We start from the raw sequence: 10437 nt of genomic DNA on the forward strand, positions 1-10437 counted from the left end.
TATAAAGCGACGGACGTCGCGGAGATGGACACTGTCCTGACAGATATGGGACTCATGCCTTCTTCAACCATTACTACTTGGGATCCGGCCAAGATTGTCCCATTTGTTCCAGCATCCAGGGGAACACCCGGAGTGAAGATTACCTGAACTGGGACTTTTGAGTTATTTACATTTTACTTTTTGTTCTAATGTTCTCCCTTTTATCTACACTACCGTACTTGTTGGTGTTAGCTTACAGGGCACAGGCCCCTAACGTTGTGTAACCCAGAGTTCCCTGCACACATATAGCAGGATTGCTATACGGCGGCTATTTATAACTTGGAACCCCTAGTGCAAACCATAAGGACACATCCGGACATCAGCAGCATCAAAATTAAAGGCAAAGATCATAGCATCTCGCTATTCTCGGTAGATATTATTTTCACATTAAGCAATCCAGACAGGTCCCTACCCTCTCGGTCCTGAACCTCTAACACACACAAACTAAACCACTCAAAATTCCAGGCATGAAAAAATAACAGACCCCCCCAACACTGACCATTCTCAAAGCCATCTTCCAATTTAAATGGCGCAATTCATGTATCACCTACCTGTGAATTAACCTTACTAAATCCATACCTACCCTCTTCAAACATAACCATTCCAAGGAAAATAGGCAACTGCCTGTGGTGTTGACTTCTCTAGTGAGGATTGGTTGAACTCCTTGAATGCACTCAGGGGGACAACCCAGTGCTATCACCACATTGAAGCTCATTGTAAACTCGTATACCAGTGGTACTTAACTCCCACTTGTTCACATAAAATCTTCATTGTGGTGTCTCCTATGTGTTGGAGATGTCGATTGGAGGAAGGATCTATGATGCACCTCTGGTGGTCATGCACTAAAATCAGACCACTATGGGTAGAGGTGGAAAAACTTCTATCCATCCTAAAAATAACACCAGTATAATTTCAACCCCAAAACTACCTGCTCTTTATGCTTACAAATGTTGGCTCATTCTCACAAGATGCTTTACGCAAATTTGTATCCCTAACGGCTAGACATCTAATAGCCTTAAGAAAAATAAACACATGTATAACTACTTTAATAATGATAGATTCTAACATATATTAACTTTAATTTGTACTAATGCAAAATTAGGTATACATTAATTAATTACATAAAATGTACTATATAAAATAAAAAATTACATACATTAAATAATGAGATTGTATGTTTGAATGTAAGCATGTTTTTGTAGGGAGTATGAGTGTGTCAACATAGGGCTTGATTTGGTATGCAGTGCAGGCATTGAATGCAATTGTGATTGTATGGACTGCTGCAACTTGAAAGCAAAGGTGTAGTTGTTATTATTATCGCCATTTATATAGCGCCAACAGACTCCATAGCAATTTACAATATTATAAGAGGGGGTTTCACTATAAATAGGACAATTACAAAAAACTTACAGGAACGATAGGTTGAAGAGGACACTGCTCAAACAAGCGTAAAGTAAATAGGAGGTGGGGTATTGAAGTAAACTTTACTCCCCAGTTGGAGTAAACTTGGAATTAATAATAAAAATAATAACTTAAAATAATAACTTAAAAACCGAATCTAAAGTCAGAGTCCACACTCTTTGCTTTGGCAATTTAATAATATTTATTAAGAGGCTAATCAAACAAATAAACAATACATATACATTTGAAATAGGCTAATATATGTTGCTACTAAAACTAGCCATTGATTGAATGGAAAGTAGACTAAATTAACATAGTAAAACAGGCATAGACACGTGATACAGTTACCACTCCATTGATAATCAGCTGAGAGTAAGAGAGTAAGATAAGAGAAAGCTTGTGTATAGGGGGAGAGGGAATAGAGAGAGAGCGTGAGGATAGGACATTCAAGGAGAGAGAGAATGTGCTATTCACAGGGCTTTTAACAGGTTAGCCCTTTCTTCTACTGGACACACCTCCCTCAGTCAATCCCTTAGGATGTAACAGAACCAGAGTGCCTCCTGGGGGAAGGGGGATTGCACTAGAAGGGAATGGAGGAGGAGTTTATCAACAACCCAACTGGTTTTGCCTGGTGAAAGGCCATGTGCTTTACAGAGGATTTCATTATTGCCTTAGGGTAGAATGGGGCTTGAATCCCTGTATTAGAACACAATAACACTTCACTGGCATACAGTTCGGCTGTTAATCAGTCCCCTCACTTATTCCAGGTATAAAACACAATAGGAGAGGAGATAGCAATCAAATAAGGTGGGAGTGAAGCAGAGCTGGAGGAGATAGTAGAAGGCTGTCCTTTAGGAGAGAGCAAGAGACAGGTGTGTAAGGTAGAGGTTACTCTGGGAGGCCATAAACTTTCCTAAAGAGATGGGTTTTGAGGCACTTCTTAAACGATTGAAGACACAGAGAGAGTCTGTGTTTTGTGTACTGTGTTTGAATGCAGGAGTATGTTTATATGTAATGTTTGTGTTTCATTGCAACAGTGTATTTGCATGCATGTTGGAGTTTGCTTGCATGAATTGTTGGTGTTTGCTTTGAGGGGTGTGTTTGTATGTAGTGTTAATGCTTGAATGTGAATGCTGGGATCTATGCACATATTCACATATACAGTCAAACACAGTGACACAGATACACACTAACACGCAGATGCACACATTTTCACATACAAATAACCAAACCCAGATACACATTGACACACACAGAAGTCTAAATTTACATACGTTTCCATACCTTTTAGGCACAGGATGGTGGCTTCCTGGGCTCGTTGAGGCTGATGGTAGTCTGAACCTGTCTAAGGTCTCTGTCTGCTGTGTGCTCCCTCCTTCCTCTCTGTGCCTCCTCAATTCTCCTGGTAGTCTTTACCTCCCAGCACAGCCTGCCAACATTAAAGTGGCCGGGTTGCGCTGTTAATGGGCCGCAGAACTGGATTTATCAATCTGCCTGCCCACTGGGTTTGCCCTATCCACCAAATCTAATAAGTGGCTCCCCCTAATGAGTGGCATCTATGGCGGACAGTCCCACCCATTTGTACACCACTGGCTGCTGGTATACCAAATATGACACCCCAACAGCATAGGCATGTGCAAAGAACTGGGTGCCAGCGGAGATGCAGCCACTGTAATCTGCTGTAATACACAAATGCAATCATACTCCAGAACCTTAGTAACGCCACTCTTTAGTGTTACACGCATACATTTCTAATTGACGTCATTTGAAAATGTATACAAAATGTCAACATATTAAATGTATATCTGCTTTGTAAATGGATCAAGACCAACTTGATTGTCCCAGTAGGTAGCAACTCCCTATGATAAATATGGATCATGTTTTATGAATTTGGAAAAAGATGTATTTTCAGAATAAAAACACGTTTTCAAACCTTTATAGATCTTTTTTGTCTTATAAACACATATTGTGATTTTGCATACTGTTTTATGTCACATTCAGTGAGATCCTGGAATAGCCTGAACTAAACTAACACAGTAGAGAACATGCAGATGGGATTAGCAGGGAACATCCAGGAAAAACAATGCAACATGTAAAATACCTCCGATGCATGTAGAAGTAATGAGCACCTCCTTGTGGAAATATCACATAATTGCATGCCAAACTAAAAAGAAAACATGAATGAAACATGCTAAATTTGTGTGCCCATTTAGTTGTGTTTAGTAAAGCATCCTGCTTTTGATACCATTCATTTTGCTCATTATATTTGTTATTTACATGAATGAGGGTGTCATTATGGTAAAGTGTGTTTAGTCAATTCACATTACTATTTGAAGAGTTTTTGAGAGTTGATATCCGGGTGTCTTTGGCACTTGGGTCCTCGCTCTCAATATACCTGCTTTAGGAACTCTTTTTCTTTGTACTATTTGAAGAATGTCATATTTAATTTTTATACAATGAGAAAAACAACTAACATATGTTAATATAGTAATAGTAACAATAACATATTTAACATTTTCAAGAGAAATTGGCACTTTGATAAGGTGTCTAGTTCCCACCCTCCCAGCTGTCAATCAGACAACCAGGAAGGTGCTTTTCCTCACTGGCAAAGTGTCCAGTGCTTCATTTTGATAACCATTGGATTAGTAGTGTGATTGTTGCTGGATTACAGGTAATAGATTTATTTTGAGTCTTGGGAGGAGGGGCAGTAATTTAAACAGGACATCAAATAAGTAGCAAGAGCCTTGCCAAGAGTCCACTGTAGTCCAATCAGCCTGCTATGCTTGATATAGTTATAGAGAGTGTTCCAGCTCCTCCAGTGTCTGTGAGTGAGGCTGGACAGGAAGAGGAAGGAATCACTTCCAAATGCTTGTACACTAAACACCCCTTTTCCCCTAACACTAAGTATATTATTATTATTATTATTATGATATTTATAGAGCCCTGTCAAATTCCGCAGCGCTTTACAATGGGTGGACGAACAGACATGTAGTTGTAACCAGACAAGTTGGACACACAGGAACAGAGGGGTTGAGGGCCCTGCTCAATGAACTTACATGCTATGGGGAGTGGGGTAAAATGACACAAAAAGGTAAGGATAGTATTAGACTAGTGACAGTTGCATAAGAGGAATCAGTTGGGAGCTATTAACAGTTTAATTGATACGCTTTTATGAAGAAGTGGGTTTTTAACGATTTTAACGAGTGGAGACTGGGTGAACATCTAACGGAGGAGGGAAGCGAGTTCCACAGGAACGGTGCAGCCCTCGAGAAATCTTGAAGGCGAGCATCAGAGGTGGAAGTACGGACAGAAGACAGACGTAAGTTTTCAGCAGATCGTAAGGGCCTAGACGGGACATACTTGTGTATAAGGGAGGATAGATAGGTGGGAGCAGCATTATGTAGAGATTTGAAAGCAAGAACCAGAATTTAAAATTGAGCTCTATATTTTATAGGAAGCCAATGTAGGGACTGACAGAAGGGTGAGGCATGGGAGGTGCGGGCGGACAGGAAGATGAGCCTCGCTGCCGCATTCATTATGGACTGTAACGGCGCAAGTTGGGAGCACGTAAGACCACTGAGAAGCGGATTACAGTAATCAAGGTGAGAAAGGACAGTGGAATGGACCAACACCTTAGTCGCATCTGGCGTTAAGTAGGGGCGGATGCGCGCAATGTTTTTGAGATGGAAATGACAGGATTTGGTGATAGATTTATTTTGAGGCTTAAAGGAGAGGTCGTAGTCAAAGAGAACACCTAGGCGGCGAGCCTGCGTGGTGGAGCTAATGGTAGCACTGTTGACTTGGAGGGAGACAGACACAGGAGTAACAACACTTGAGGGAGAAAAGACCAGAATTTCAGTTTTGGTCAAGTTTAGTTTAAGGAAGTGGGCAGCCATCCAGTTAAAAACAGCAGACAGGCAGTCAGAGACACTAGTCAAGAGGGACGGGGAGAGATCAGGAGAGGACAGGTAGATTTGCATGTCATCTGCATAGAAATTATATTGGAAGCCAAAGGAGCTAATGAGTTTACCAAGGGAGGCAGTATAGATGGAGAACAGTAGAGGACCAAGGACTGAACCTTGGGGGACACCAACAGAGGAGTTGGGGAGAAGAAGCCAGAGAAAGAAACACTGAAAGAGCGCTGGGAGAGGTAGGAGGAGCACCAGGAGAGAGCAATATCTTGTAGACCGATATTGCGGAGGATGAGAAGAAGCTGTTGATGATCAACAGTGTCAAAAGCCGCAGACAGGTCAAGGAAATTAGGATAGAGTAGTGACCACGAGATTTTGCAGCGAGTAGATCATTGGATACTTTGGTCAGTGCCGTTTCCACAGAGTGCTTAGCGCGGAAACCAGACTGAAGCGGGTCTAGCAGAGAGTTGGACTCGAGGAAGTCTGTCAATCTCGCATACACAATTCTTTCAAGGATCTTGGATGCAAAAGGCAGTAGCGAGATAGGACGATAGTTAGATGGGGAGTTAGGGTCAAGATTGGACTTCTTTAGAATTGGGGTTACAGTTGCATGTTTGAAGGGCGATGGAAATATACCAGAGGAGAGAGAGAGATTGAGAATTTTAGTGAGAGGTGGAGAAAGAAGAAGACAGAGTACGGATGAGATGCGAGGGAATGGGATCTAGGGAGCAGGTGGTGGGGCGGGAGGACTGGAGCAGAGCAGAAACCTCTTCCAATGTAGCGGGTGTGAATGAACATAGAACAGCAGAGGGAGTGAAGTTAGGGGAAGTATTGCAAGGGGAAGAAGAAAGATGAGAGATCTATTCTCTGATTGTAGAGATCTTGTCAATGAAGTGAGTTGCAAAGTCTGAGGCGGTCAAGTTAGTAGGTGGAGGAGGAACAGCAGGGCAAGGAAGAGAGTTAAATGTGTGAAATAGTCGTTTGGGTTCACGGGAGAGTGTGGTTATGAGGGTATTGAGGTAATTAACTTTTGCAGAGAAAAGATTCATGCTGTATGAGCTCAGCATAAATTTATAGTGGATAAAGTCAGATGCACAGTAAGACTTTCTCCAACAGCGTTCAGCAGTTCTGGAGCATTTTTGGAGGTATCGAGTGAGCTTGGTGTGCCAGGGTTGTTGTTGGGGGGGCCTGCGGCATTTAAAAGTACAAGGTGCCATGATGTCTAGTTGAGAGGAGAGGGTGGAATTGTAGCAGGAGGTTGCAGAACTAGGACAGGTGAGGTTTGAGATAGGTAAAAGGAGAGTTTGGAGATTAGTGGAGAAATGCTCTAGATCAAGACATTGGAGGTCTCTGTGAGAGTGATGTTCAGATGGTGGTGTCAATTGGGTCTTAGGTATGCCAATGTCAAAAGTCAGCAGTAGGTGGTCAGATAGAGGAAAAGGAATATTGGAAAGATTAGAGGCAGTACAGAGGTTGGTGAAGGCAAGATCAAGAGTGTTTCCTGCTGTATGGGTTGCTAAATTGGACCATTGCGTAAGGACAAAGGAGGAGGTTACAGAGAGCAGACGAGAGGCCTCAGTGCAATTGGGGTTATTGATTGGGATATTGAAATCCCCAAGTATAAGGGAAGGAGTGCTAGATGAGAGGAAGTGGGGAAGCCAAGAAGAAAAGTGCTCAATGAATAGTCTAGGATAACCAGGGGCGGGCGGGGGGGGGGGGGGGGGGGGGGCGGTAGATGATAGCAATTCTTAAAGGAGTGGGTTTAAATAGGCAGACAGTGTGAACTTCAAAAGAAGAAAAGGATAGGGCAGGGGGAGTTATGATTGGTTGAAAGGTACATTGAGGGGAGAGAAGGATGCCTACGCCGCCTCCTTTACAGTTGAGTCTGGAAGTGTGAGAGAATTGTAGCCCACCAAAACATAAAGAGGCAGGAGTAGCGCTATCAGAGGGGGACAGCCAGGTCTCTGTAAGTGCAAGCAGTGTGATATCCTTCCCAAACCTAAACAAATGCTTTTCTTAGTACCAAAGGTAAGCACCCAAAGCCTAAACCTGAAACAAAACCCTTTACCTTAACACATTTCACAAATTACACACCCTAGGTGCCCAATACTAAATTAAAGCCCATCCCAACCCTTAACCTAGCAACTATACATCATTTATAGCATTATAATCCATCTAACGCTCTCAATTCTCTTAATGCATTATATAATCTAACTCTGACATTAACCCCTTTACTATAAACATTTCTAACATTATCTTTAGCCCTGTATGCATTTACACATCTGCATACACTCACTATACTCACAGTAGTAATATTAAATTCACTGTAACTGCCTTTTTTGGGGTGGTGGGGGAAGCAGGTGACATTTTAGAATTGGCAGCAAACTAGCATAAGTTCCTTCCACAACACTAGCTCCTCGTATGTATACATATTTAAAGTCATGAAAAGCTTAGCAATGCAGGCATTTCAGATAGTTAGATTAGTGGTATCATAGCTGCCTTAATATTGAAAAACACAGGTTTTTATCCTGGTTAAACCCCCTCACCAGTTTGTGTCTCTGGGCAAGACACCTAGTGGTATATATCTGCCTACATCAAACCTCATAGATTGTAAGCTCGCTTCAGCCGGCGTTCAGTCAGATTTCCCTACCCACGTCATATCTGGTAACACAGAACAGCTGTTCCCCTTGCTGCACATGAGTGCTAGCACATCTGATGTGTATAGAAATCTGAGAGAGGCTGGGAGCATGATTGTATGTTCTATTTTATCATTTTCATGACGAAAAACCGAAAATGCTATAAAAGTGGAAACAATAGATTTATTTGTTGAACCTGGAATTGTGGAAAATCAAGAAAAGGAATAGCACATTTAAAGTCAAAAGAGATGATAGCAGATATTTTCCAGTTAGGTAGTTTTGGCATAAAATTTGCAGTTGTGCATCCAATTCTTTACTATTCATAGTTTACCGAATAAACATTTTTTTTTAAAACATCACATATAATAAAAATTTTTTAATTAGGTTACAAAATGACTTTATTTAGACCGTGAAAAGTCCTACTCATTGGGATAAAGGACACACTAGACACCATAAGCACTTTTGATTATTGAAGTGATTATGGTGCCAAGGCACTTTCCCTGTGGTCTAACCTTTATCACATTTGTCAACTGAAAATAAATAAATATATAAATGGTGTTAAACAAGAGCTGTAATCCTGTCGGTCAGAGGTATGAGTGACATCTCTAACCAACACACAGCACCAGTTATCACAGAAACAGGTGCAGTCTTTGGACTTTCATGCACTTGCTCCTTATGAGCAGTGCCTGCAAGTCCCTCCATGTCCATTGCGACTTATTAACTCATTGGTTTGCCGCTGGGAAGTGTAATTCCTGGCTATTTGACTGACAGGACTTCTAAGTGGAGCTATGAGTAACATTCTCAAGCTATATTTTGCCATTATGGATTGATAAAGGGGGAACACAAAGTATCTGCATTTTTATTTAGTCCTACAATAAACACTGGAAGTACATGTTTGTGCACTTTTTTGCATCTGATCGCGCAGCCCTCGTTTTTCTGTATTTGGCTGTATTTTGTCAATTTTAGCAATATTTTTTTATCTAAGCATGCTGAAACAGTGTTCTAGCACCCACCAAAACATTGTAGCGCTTATGATGCTGAAAGACTCCCATTATGGATTTTTAACCTAAAAAAAGCGTAATTATTCTATGAATATGGACCTTTAACACAAAAGGGGGAACAATGCATACAAATGGGTTATGAGATTAGATTTGTTAATTGAAATATCACAATTTTATCATTTGATGCTTAGCAAACAGTTAAATGAAGCATTCAAATCTTAATATTCAACAAGTTACTTTTAAAATCTTTTATAAATTGATATAATGGATATAAATTGGGAAATGTAAAGGAATACGCATTTCAAGCCTTAACATTTACAAAGTGTTTTCCACCAAAACCATCTTTAAAACCAGGAGCAGATTAATATAGTTTAGAGAGGATACATGTATAGCAAGTGAACTACCCCATAAAAGCATACTAAGCATTAAGAACACTGTAATGACAGCGCATGTGTTTGTAGTCTGAGAGATTTTGCCTTTTTGTTTTAAAATACAGTCCAATTTTTATTGTTGTGGAAAAAAGATAATGATAACTATGATATTTATTTTGATCATATGGCACAGTAACATAAAATGACATATAAAGGGTTTTCTGATTGAACATCATAAAAGGTATGACGTATAAAACTACATTAGTTTATAGGGGAATATTTACAGGCATATCCGACTGTGGCTACTGTTTTTTTCTGTCGTTTTTAGTGCCTATGAAGACGCTTTATCTTTTCCAACAGCCTGTATACTGAACAATCCCTCTCTCTGCAATTAAAATGAGAAGAAATCAACAGAGCTCACTGCAGTCAAATGTGCCAACCAAGCCCAGTGGGTATGAGAGTAAATGTCTTCATAGAAATTGATCTGACTCGCATGAAATCCAATTTTACAGACTGTACAGAGAAAGTACAAACAAGTCCATACATTTCTTAGAAATGCATCGCAGCGGCCTAAGTGGCCAAGGCTTCAGGCACACAAAACCATAACACACTAGACGAGTAATGACTGATCTTACCACCCAAATGTTTGTGAACAACATCTGGGGTGCCAAGGATAGCCATCAGTAATCTGAAAACCAGTACAACATTTGATGTCTACTTCAATATATTCCACTCTTTCCCTAAATAAATTCCCCTCATATGTATTCAGCACATATCAGTGCCATCTGGTGGCGTTATCCTTTCCTATCCTGGACTGTTGTTGGCTGTACGTTATATAGAATGGAGTGTATGAAACTAGGGTGAGTAGGAATTCAACGTTCTAGATGAGAATGTGAAACTCTATTTAAAAATGGATGCATTAACAGAAAACTCTGCTACACTTCCCTGCACTATAATTAATTACTGTCATTAAAAGAACACTACTGCGTTAGGAATACACATTTGTATTCCTAACATTATAGTTCTCTGGTAGCCATGTACGTGACTGGCTCCCACTTTCAGGAAGAGAAAAAAAAGT

Source organism: Pelobates fuscus, chromosome 5 (assembly GCF_036172605.1).
Source record: "Pelobates fuscus isolate aPelFus1 chromosome 5, aPelFus1.pri, whole genome shotgun sequence".
Classification (NCBI taxonomy): domain Eukaryota; kingdom Metazoa; phylum Chordata; class Amphibia; order Anura; family Pelobatidae; genus Pelobates; species Pelobates fuscus.